General features: G+C 32.6%; 1 long non-coding RNA gene across 1 annotated transcript; it reads right to left on the bottom strand.

Moving 5' to 3' along the window:
* Window positions 1–5325: 5325 nt before the first annotated feature.
* Window positions 5326–6466, bottom strand: LOC142241065 (uncharacterized). The gene is made up of 2 exons (XR_012723471.1): window positions 5968–6466; window positions 5326–5902 (listed from the first exon to the last, which is right to left on the bottom strand). It is a non-coding gene; the product is annotated as an uncharacterized LOC142241065 (long non-coding RNA).
* Between the last annotated feature and the right edge of the window lie 5827 nt (window positions 6467–12293).

The following is a 12293-nucleotide window of genomic DNA, read 5'->3' as shown; positions in this document are numbered from 1 at the left end:
AATTGGGATGTCCCAGTGACGAGAAATGCGGCGATGATGTGGAAAACATATCTGCAGTGCAGTGGGGAATTTGGAAGGAATCGTAAAAAGGGAGGAAGCCACTTCTTGGCAACATACTAGTGGATTAGCACGAATATTGACGCTTTATAATACTTTGGTTTTTTACACCGCCAGTTAAATTGACATGGGTTAGAAACAAACAAACAAAAAAACAAAACATTTTCGTGAGTCACGCGTGATTCACGCGAAGCCGTGAATGAAATTTAAACGAAATCTCGTGAATATGCGTGAACGGGATTAAAGAAAAATGTGAGGTGCGTGAGCGTGAGTTAAAATCAAATTGTGTTCGTGATTGTGAGTCAGTAAACTTTCTCCGAAAACACGCTCCCGATAAAAATTTCCTTTCACGATCCAACCCACCCTCACGATCCAACTCAATAGCGTGAATCACGAGAAATTTCGTTAATTACCAGAATTTTATTGAGCCACAAAAATTGTCGTGTTGCGAAAATATTCGTGACTCACGAGATTTGTCGTGAATTACGAAAATTGTCGTGAATCGTGCGAAAGCGTGAGACATAAACGTTGTTCATGTGTGATCGTGCGCGAGTATGACTTTTCATTTCGTGACCGTGAATTCCTACCCACATGGCGTGCGTGAGTACAAATATTTCTTCGTGAATGTGTTTGAGCGTGATTGAAATTCCACTCACGCGCGCATCTAAGTATATATTTACTGTAAAATAACAAAAAACTTAACAAAAATCCAATAAAACGTAATACGTCTATCAATGCAAAACAAACTATTTTGTAGTCACAATTGCCCAAAGTTGCCCACAGGCAACATTCTCTACCGCCTAAACGAATGGGCGTGGCGACCCGAAATTTTGGCTAGATGCTTCTTAAATGACTTCAACATGATTAAAAGTAAAAAAAAAATTTTAGCGATACCTATAAAAATTCAGGGTCGAAAGGGTTAAACGCATGCAACTCATGTTCACGGCAACGGAAACTCTCAGTGTGTGTGTGTGTGTGTTTTTTTTTATCGGAAGAGAACATAAAATTAAACTCTTCTTTTCACACTCCCAGTTTTGGGTTTTTTGTTTCCCTTTGTAACGACCACACCATTATAGTAGATATATTTTGCCGCTCTTCGCTTGTCAACAGTGTGACCAGATCTAAACATTGTTTGCAGATGAATCAGCATTAAAATAATGCTAAGAAATGCTAAACACGAAAGAACAATAACTGCCAGTGAGAAAAGTAAAGCTTACTTGTATGTTCTCTTTCTATAAAAAAAGAAACAAATATTGAGAGAGCTTCCGTTACAATCAACAAAGACAGGCTAGAAGAAGACACAGCCTGGCTCTCTGAGAAAGAGAAATAAAATGTCAAGGTGTAAAGGGCTAAGAGAAAAATTTGCTTAATGTGTCAATTTTTTTCCAAGGCAGCTCTGCCCATGAATTAATTAAAATAGCAATATTTTCAAAAAGCCACAATAAATATTCGGTTTATCATATATATACTTTCCATTTTGATTTCCTATCATCGATTTGGTATTGTTTTATGGTTTTTAATTCAGAAATTTATTAAAATCACAAATGGTTTTGATATTTTCCGACGCAAACGGCAACACACTTGAGAGAAGCATCGATTCAAACTACGTCTTCTACTAGATTGTCTTTGCCATCAATATGACCAGTGTTGTCAGATTAGGGGATTTTCCCCAATATGGGGATTTTTCCCGTGGTTGGGGATATTTTTTCATCTTGGGGATCTGGGGATATGGCTGGGGATAACGTTGTTTTTTTGGGATTTTTCTGGGGATATTTCCACCTTCACTCATAAAGGTGAGTATTAAGTTCGTGTTTAGTCGCTAAAATTGCTAAAGTGAAAACTAAATCAGTAAGAAAAATGCATGAAATTATACATATTTGTTGCAAATTTTATTATAACTTGATGGGGAAAAGCCCAAAGCAAATTTTCACAAAGTTTGTATTCCTTAAAATGGATTATTAAAGAAAAGTAATCGTGAAAAAATTACGTTTTTAGCGGCTAAACTCGAACTTAATACCCACCTTAAGGTATTAAATTTCTTATAGAAAGTGTAAAAGCGAAGTACAATAAGACTTATGCGAAAAATTTTACGAATTGATTTACGTTGGGATAAACCGCCTTCCTGTTTGAAGAAGGCCCAACTTCCATTATTACTTGGGGTTATATATCTGTCCGGTTTTACACAATTCTTTTAAAGTACCATGAAAATTTTCTTGTAGATTCAATTCGCTTTTGTTTCGTTTGTTCTTTTTTCTGATGACCGATCGTAGGGTCATGAGAAAAAAAATCAAGTTGGAATAACCTAAATTTATTCAAAACATTTTCAATAAAACATAGTATAAACAAGTATATATGGCCGTAAGTTCAGCAAGGCCGAATGTACCCTCCACCATGGATTGCGTACAAACTTCTACGAAAGACTGTCATCCACAATCGAATTACTTGGGTTGTGCTATCTTAAATCGTTTTCTAAATTGTGAGTTAGTCTATACGTGGTATATATTAGACAAAAAAGGTATGTGTAGGTAAGTCTACAAATAATTACGAATCGATATGGACTTTTGCGGTACCTAGGAAGTCAGAATTGAAATATGGGGTCGCTTATATGGGGGCTATATACAATTATAAACTTGATATGGACCAATTTTTGTGTGATTGGGGATCGATTTATCTGAGTTAGGCATGGTTATTAACGGACATATACTACCACAATGTACCAAATTTCAACTGACTCGGATGAAATTTGCTCCTCCAAGAGGCTCCAAAACCAAATCTCGGGATCGGTTTATATGGGGGCTATATATGATTATGGACTAATATGGACTACTTTTGGCATGGTTGTTAAATATCTATACTAACACCAAGTACCAAATTTCAACCAGATCGGATGAATTTTGCTTCTCCAAAAGGCACCGGAGGTCAAATCTGGAGATCGGTTTATATGGGGGCTATATATAATTATGGACTGATATGAACCAATTCCTGCATGGTTGTTGGATACCATACACTAACATCACGTACCAAATTTCAACCGAATCGGATTAATTTTGGTCTTCCAAGATGCTCCGAAAGCCAAATCGGGGTTTATATGAGGGCTATATATAATTATTGACCGATGTGGACCAATTTTTGCATGGTTGTTAGAGACCATATACCAACACCATGTACCAAATTTCAGCCGGATCGGATGAAATTTGCTTCTCTTAGAGGGTCTGCAAGCCAAATTCGGGGTCCGTTTATATGGGGGCTATACGTAAAAGTGGACCGATATGGTCCATTTGCAATACCATCCCACCTACATCAATAACAACTACTTGTGCCAAGTTTCAAGTGATAGCTTGTTTCGTTCGGAAGTTAGCGTGATTTCAACAGACGGACGGATGGACGGACATGCTCAGATCGACTCATTTTACCACGACCAGAATATGTATACTTTATGGGGTCTAGAGCAATATTTCGATGTGCTACAAACGGAATGACAAAGTTAATATACCCCCATCCTATGGTGGAGGGTATAAAAAAAAACTTGGAAATTTTTATTGCAAAATACACATCGATTAAAGCAGTTAATCACCTGACAGACTTTATGATGTCCTTACCTATTACAGAATTCGATAATATCAGATTGTTTTTTTTTTGTTATAAAACTAAATTTATATACATACAATAATTATATGAAGTTTTCTTTGGGGATTTTTCATGGGGAACATATTTCAGTTGGGGATTTTTTGGGGATATAATTGCGAAATTTTTGGGAACTCTCTCGAAAAAGTCTGGCAACCGTGAATATGAGTTGCATGAGTTTAATATCCGCTTTCTCTCCTTACTCAACAGGTTTTCTTATTATGATCCAAGAAATAATGTAGCAGTTCGGTTTTTATGCTCGTGCCGTACGGTTCGTATTGTGTGTTACGAAAATTTGCTATTTTTGTAGTGTTGTGTGAGTGTGTTATTTTGTTCCTTCTGTGGGCTATATGGCAGTGTTAAAAAAATATACCCATGACAAACATACTCGCCAAATAATTTGAATAAATCCAATTGGTGCTTTGTATGTAAGTTTGTTTACTCTTCAAAGTTTTTAAAATGCTTACATACATTTGTTGTTAAAGGTGGGTATTAAGTTCGACTTTTTTCACTAAAGTGAAAACTAAAACAGTAAAAAAAGGCATAAAATTATACATATTTGTTGCAGATTTTATTATAACTTGATGGGGAATAGCCCAAAGCAAGTTTTCAAAAAGTTTGTATTCCTTAAAAAGTATTATTAGAGAAAAGTAATCGTGAAAAAATGGCGATTTTAGCGGCTAAACTCGAACTTAATACTCACCTTAAGGTGGGTATTAAGTTCGAGTTTTTTCACTAAAGTGAAAACTAAATCAGTAAGAAAAGGCATAAAATTATACATATTTGTTGCACATTTTATTATAACTTGATGGGGAATAGCCCAGAGCAAGTTTTCACAAAGTTTGTATTCCTTAAAAAGTATTATTAAAGAAAAGTAATCGTGAAAAAATGGCAATTTTAGCGGCTAAACTCGAACTTAATACTCACCTTTAATGGAGAAATTTATTTTGCCCAATACATAATTGCTAGATCACTTACGGGCTGCACTTTTGTGGAAGTAGTTTTAGTGAGTATGAAATTTTGCGTTATTTGTATTTCTTCACACACACACAAGCTTACTCTAAATATGAGCATATATTGCTTGTAGCCTACCGTTCAACTCAATTCACAATTGCTTAACAGTGTTCACCACAAAACAAAACAAAAAATGGGAGAGAAAATAGTGGTGTATAAAGAAGAGGATTTACAGAGCATCAACATCGTTGTCAAGGGGAGAGCAGCAAAATATATCTCAACGGTGTGGTCAGGGCTGCCAATTTTGCCGATTTATCGGCATTTTGACGATTTTTTACTCAAAAAATGGGCAACTCCAATTTTTTCCGATTTTGACAATATTCCCAATAAACACAAACGTTTGAAAAATGCAAAATTTCAACAAATTTTCAAACATTTTTTCAAAGGATTAGGGTAATATTCAAGTTGAGAAATTGTTGAGAAAATCGCGTTCTCAACAAAAAACAGACATTACCCTCAACAGTGAAATTCAACACATTAGCAATAATATCTCAAGTGTTATCCTCAAATTGAAATGCATCGCTACTCAATAATTTGTCATACAATTTTCGATGCGAGTCAAATTCAAAATTAACATCGTTGCAAATACTTTTCAACCTAAATTTGTATGAATGATATCCCCACTTCAAATTGAAAGTCAAAGCCAAAATTCTATGAATTTTGTATAATTTATTAATTTTCATCAAAATAAAATATATAATAATACACTACACTACATAATACACTACATTACCAATTGATAAATAATAATATTATTAAACATATCAACAAATAAGAAAAAAAAAACAAACAACAAAACTTTAAATATCTTAAACAGTATTAGTAAACACTTTTGCATTGATAATTCGATTTCCTTCCTTTTGGTATCATAAAACAGCATTAACATTTATTAACATGCGGGCAATTTTAAATTAGAAACGTACTAGACCGCGTGTTAGAATTGATTTCCAGCAGAAGGAATTCACAAAATATCCATTTTAAACTGATAATAGCATATGAATTAAACTGACGATGTGATGCACATGTTCATCCAGAAGTTGTTGATTTCAACAATTTGTTGCTTTTAACAATTTTAATAGGTTGCACTTGTAATGTTTCTGGAAACTTTTTCTTGACTGGAAACTTTTTCTTGTCGATAAGCCACTCATTTTTCATTGGTCAGCTTCTTAATGTTTGCAAGAATGTAGCATCCAAAGATTTTAGTTTTCTGCAAAGAGATTTAAATTTAGTGACTTCTCTAAAGTGTTGATTTAATTTTTCATATTGACGTACCAATTATTATAAACTATTTGAAGCAGTTCCAGTTAATTGTCCACAATTTTTTCATCGGCCAGCTTTTTAATGTTTTCAAGAACGCAGAATCCATAATTTCAGTTTTCTGCAAAGAGATATACATTTCGTGACTTCCTTAAAGTTTTATTTCATTTTTTATTTTCACTTACCTATTTTTATAAACTATTTGGTTATTTGTCTAAAATTTTCCATTTTTTTTATTTCTTGCAATTGACCACGAACTTCGTTGCACAAATAAGTATTGAAAACCACATGGTTTTTTCGTTGCATTTTAGGGTAGTGTTTTGTCAAAGTTTTCTCATATTATCTTCAACACCTTTTCAAAGATTTCGTCAACATTTTGGCAAATTGGAAGTAATTCGCAAACAATTTGAAGATGTATTGAAGATGAGCTATTTCAAGTCAAGTTGAATTTATGTTGAAAATTATATTTACCCTCAAACTGAAAAGTTGTTGCATTTGAAAAACGCTCATCCTGTGTTTATTGGGTTAGCTTCGTTCTTTAGACACATAGTTTAAGGAGTTAAACTTTTTACATTTTGAAGAAATTTTTGAAAATATTAAAATAAATTTGAAAATTTTTGACAAAACAATTTCGGAAATAAAACGTGGACTACTTTGGCTTTGCGAGTTTTGTCAAAATTCGTACAAATAATCATGATTCCTCCACATTGATTTACTCAGAATGTGCAATAGAAACTTTTACTATCTAGTACAGTACAAAAAAATTAATAACCACATATAGACATATCTATCGAATACATGATAAAAAAATCACCTGCTTTGGAAAACACGGGACTTTTTCTTGAGTTTCACAATATTTTGTTTTTAAATAAAAATGTTACTAAATTAATAACAATATTTTAGAAAAATAGTGTTTTTTTATACAAAAATTACGAAATATTTTGTTTTGCTTGTTTTAGAAAATGAATTTTATGTTAATCTTGTTATACAAAACTGACTTCGTTATGTTTTTTATGGAAATGCGTTGTTGTGTACATTAATTTTCTTGTTTGTTTTAGTCTTGTGTTTTTGATTTTAATATTATTTACATTTCCAATTTTTTGACAATTTTTAAAATGCAAGTGCCGATTATGACGATTTTTCTTGAAATTTTATTGGCAGCCCTGGGTGTGGTGGTTATAAAGGAGAACAAAAAAACCAACACTTCGAGTGAGAAAAGTACATTTTAATTTTATGTTCTCTTTCGATAAAAAAACTCACAAACACTGAGAGTTTCCGTTGCCGTCAACATGAGTTGCATGCTTTTAATATCCGCCTCCTCCCCTTACCCAACAGTTTATTTTATTGAGATCTAAAATTGAAACTAGCAGTTAGTTTTTTACATATGTTCGTATCGTTTAGTTGGTTTTGTGTGCTCTGATAATTTTCCTCGGACGATATTTTTGTAGTTTTGTTTTTGTTCTTTATTTCTTCTGTGGACTATATAATAGTGTTAGAAAACTATTTATACCCATGACAACCATACTCGCCAAATAATTAGTGTTTTCTTTGATTAAATCCAATTGGTACTTTACATGTAAGTTTGTTTTCAGTTCATAGTTTTTAAAACAGCGAAATAAATTTGTTGTTATATGCGAAATTAACAGCCTATTTATGCTATACGAATTCTAGTCTTCGTTCGCATACAAAACGAAAAACAGCTGATTTTGGTTTCTCTAATCGAAACGAAAGTCAATGCGAACGAAGACGTAACGTAATCTCTAAAATTGGGTTTCTCTAACTCGATTCGTTCGCATTTTGTCGAACTGAAATGTCAAAATCACTCACTTGGTAAAGACCTTTCGTTTTGTGGAAAAATGCTTTAATAATTGATAAATTGATTAAAGCTTTTAATGTATGTTAAATATGTGATGAAAGTTATTTATATCGATCTATTTATACCCTTCACCACGACTGTGGTACAGGGTATAATAAGTTTGTGCATTTGTATGTAACGCCAAGAAGGAAAAGTCTGAGACCCATCGTTTAGTATACCGATCGTCTTAGAATTAAATTCTGAGTTGATTTAGCGATGTCCGTCTGTCTGTCTGTCTATCCGTCTGTCTGTCTGTTCATGTATTTTTGTGCGCAAACTACAGGTCGCAGTTTAAGACCGATCGTCCTCAAATTTTGCAACTTAAAAAAAAAAATATTCATATAATCTCATGTTTAGAAAATTTTATTTATGTATAGGTATGTATACAATATTTTTATAATATTAAATTGAGCCGACGGGCTTTTTGGGCAGCAAATAAATCAATGACTTCTTTAGTCGGCACATTTATTCGGCGATGAACCGAAATTAATGTCAATCCATTGAGTCTACTCTCGCTAGTCGAATTTCTAAGATAAGTCTTTAATCTCTTCATTGTTGAAAATGAACGTTCGGATGAGCAGGGATGGAAAATGCAGTACTATAGTACTTTTTTCAATACTTTTTCACCCCGGTCAGTACCGTAGTACCCCCGCGAAGGATTTAGTACCTTTTGTGTAGACATTTTTGAGTCGATATCAGATTTATGGTACAATGGCTTTGACAAAATATTTTAATATTTTGAGAAAGTCTTTATCAACCTTATTTGCTAATAGTCTTTTACAAATATGGCAAAACAGACATGTTCATGTGGGAAGAAAATCTCGATTTTGTAAAAGACGTAGTCAAAAACATGATTTTATTGAACTTCAAGAATGTTTTAGTCGAAAAAAGAATGCGATTCTATATTATCGATTTTTTATTTCGGTAGAAAATGTTGTCAAAATTTTATTTCTATATAGAATTTTTGCAAAATTTTATTTTTATAGAAAATTTTGTCAAAATTTTATTTCAATTGAAAATTTTGTAAAAATTTTATTTCTATAGGAAATTTTTGCAAAATTTTATTTCTATAGAAAAAATTTTGCAAAATTTTATTTCTATAGAACATTTTTGCAAAATTTTATTTATATAGAAAATTTTGTCAAAATTTTATTTTTTTTTAAATTCAGTCTCTTGACAATAATTTTCCAGTGAAATTTTTGTTGAAATTTAGTAAAAAGTACCTTTCCGCTCACAAAATACCATTTTTGTACTTTCTTAAAAATTCCATCCCTGAGTAACTGGCAAAGTGACCAAAATTTTTAAAAGAATATGCACGTTTGGAAATATCTCTTTATTGCACTCTCCAAGTGCTTCTATCGCTGAATTAGGCAGGTTCTTTACGCAGTTTTGCGCCATTTCATTTACACATGTGTGTTTGGCTGTTTCGTTGTTGTTGCTATGGCCAAACAAAGCGAGTCATATTCACAAAAAGAACAACAAACACACATAAAAAGCAGAAAGACATTTTCCAAAAATTAAATTTGTGGTGCGAGAACAAAAACAATTTGTTTTTCGACCGTCGTTTGACGGGCTTTTCAACTAGTATTCTATTATTTGTGCAAGTTTTATAGGTAAGCGTTTTTCAAAATAAAACCTTAAGCTTTTCTTCAACATCTTCGATAAGATTTTTCTATGCGGCTAAAAATATATATTTATTTATATAAAAATATTCATTCATTTCGGGGGGGGGGGGTGTTTGATCCCCCTCATCCCCCCTGAATACGGCCTTGTATTTAGATATAGCTCCCATATATATCTTTCGTCCGATTTGCACTTATATGACCTCAAAAGCCAGAGTTTTGCCCTGACTTGCTTCAAATTTTACACCAGAGGTAGGTTTAACGGTGTCGTTATGTGTGCCAAATTTGGTTAAAATCGGTTCAGATTTTGATATAGCTCCCATATATATCTTTCGTCCGATTTACACTCATATGACCACGGGGGCCAAAGTTATACTCCCATTTACGTGAAATTTTGCAGAGATTGCAGAATTATTATTCTAACTATACATGTCAAATTTAGTCAAAATCGGTTCAGTTTATATATAGCTCCCATATAAACGTACACCAGAGTTGGGTAAATAGGGTAGACTTTTTCATATTTTAGACCCATTTTCAATGGGATTTTCCTCCAATTGACTGGATAGTTTCCACAGAGAATATATTTAATATGATATTTATGTGTGTCAAGTTTGATCTAATTTGGTTCAGATTTATATAAAGCCTCCATATATTCGTTTTTCCGGTTTATACAAATATGGTCAAAATTCCCTGACTTTATACAAAATTCTGTGATGATTTCCCCATATCTTATGGCGATTTCGATTGGAAAAAAAGGTGCAACATTCTCGAAATTGATTGCAACATATCAATGACACTGTCATAGATTTTGGATCCTTTATACCTCACAATATTATAAATTAACAATAACTTTAGAATTACACTATCATTTAGGCGAAATGTCAATTAGGGAAAAAGTAGTGTAACACCAAGGCAACATATTTTTTGCGAATCGAAAACGCCCTTAGTCATATCCTATACACTGTAACGCCAGAATTTCACAGAACGTTTGAGTTTTAAATAAGGCTCCAAGTCGCCCGTCTTGATATCACAACCCACACTTAACTACATATCTTGGCGAGATCTAACCGATATCCTTGTAAAATCGACATTGATGAGTAGCAAAAATTGTAAATATTACTAAAATTGTCCTATATCTCGAATACATATGTATCGCCTGATAAATCATAAATGCTCTTGTACAATTGCATTAAAATTTCTCTCGCTTCATATGTCCCATAGTTTTTTACTAACATTGTGTTTCATCCCAGGGCGTTATCCGATTTAAATTTTAATTCTAGAGATTTTGTAGAAATACAAAAAATTGTCTCCATTAAAAGTATTTGTATCTGGAAACGCAAACCTTTATACAGCTCCCAGCAAATTTGAAGTAGTTGAGATGGTAACGCAAATGTCTGTGTACATAGTGGTGAAGGGTATAATATAGTCGGCCCCGCCCGACTTTAGACTTTACTTACTTGTTTTTCTTTATAACTGCCACACACAAAAAAATATCAATTAATTTGATTGTCAATACAATTAAAATTATGTTTAAATTTGAGCTAACAACGTAATTTGTAAATACAATTACGATTTTAGTCACTTTAGCAACCAATTTTGTTATATCAACAAATATTTTGTTATATCAACAAAAATTTTGTTGAACTTAAAAATATTCTGTAACAACAATTTATTGTTAGCTCAAAAATTATAATATTATTTTCTGTGCATAGAGACCGTTTATGTTAAGGGAAAGTCTAACACGAATAAACGCATACATTTCGAATGAAACACTTATTAAATGGAGAACTGAACTGTAATTATTGTAGAAATATGAAAATACAAATCCATATCTCTCTACGCGGGATAATTTGTTAACAAAAATATTGAGCTAAACTAAATATCAGAAGCGGGAAATGTTTGCCAAATTAACGGCGATGTTAGATTGAATTTTATGGAAAATCATTTTTAAAATGTATGGGCCTTTTTCAGGAAATTGAAATAATTGAGATCTGGTAATGCTAGCATTTGACAGTAACGTAAGCCATGCGAACGAACGAAAGGAAGTTATATACACTGAAAAAAAGCATGCCCGGTTCCATAGATTTTGTCTTTACTTTAAAAAAATTGGTATTGATTCCGAGCCAAAGAAGCGGAGAATACAAGTAAGGATACTTTTAAGACACAATTCTCTTTTCAATTTAGGTTTTGTGTACTTGCTTCTAGGAAGCAAATTTTAATTTTTCGCGTTTTCACCTTTTTATACCCTGCGCCACACTGTGGAACAGGGTATTATAAGTTAGTGCATATTTTCTTCATATGTTATGCTATCAAAATCCTTTAAAAACGAGTTAACGACAACTTTATTTTCCAAATTAAGACTCGATTTCCAGTAGAAATTATGGTATGTTTCAAGTAAACAACGGTTTTAAAATAAAGTGTTGAAAAACATGTCCTATATTTGAAGGATTTTTGTCTTTGTAGTCAAGATGCAAAAAGACAACAAATTTAAAGACAATTTCATTAAATTTAAAGAATTTTTCTGAATTGTTAAAGTCAAGTTGACCTTAGCCCAAACATTTTTTCTTTCATGTTATGATACCCATTTTTAAGTGAAATCGCTTAATTATAAGGACAATATGACTTCATTGAAAAGTTTATCGACTTTAGGACAAGGAAAAAAACTTTATATTAGAGAAATGCGTCTTCTATGATAAGCAAAATTTGCATTCGTATTTTAAAGACATGAAATCTTTGACCTCACGACAATATTTTTTTCAGTGTAAGAACTATATAAAAATCGGTTTATAAGGGCATATACTAAAACATGGACCTATACACAAGGGCACATCTGTTTGTGGGCCTGAAATACTTCTAGCTTTCTA

The sequence above is a fragment of the Haematobia irritans genome, chromosome 5 (genome assembly GCF_050003625.1).
Source record: "Haematobia irritans isolate KBUSLIRL chromosome 5, ASM5000362v1, whole genome shotgun sequence".
Lineage (NCBI taxonomy): Eukaryota > Metazoa > Arthropoda > Insecta > Diptera > Muscidae > Haematobia > Haematobia irritans.
Note: the sequence above shows the minus strand (reverse complement) of the source record. Positions and strands in the feature narration are given on the sequence as shown.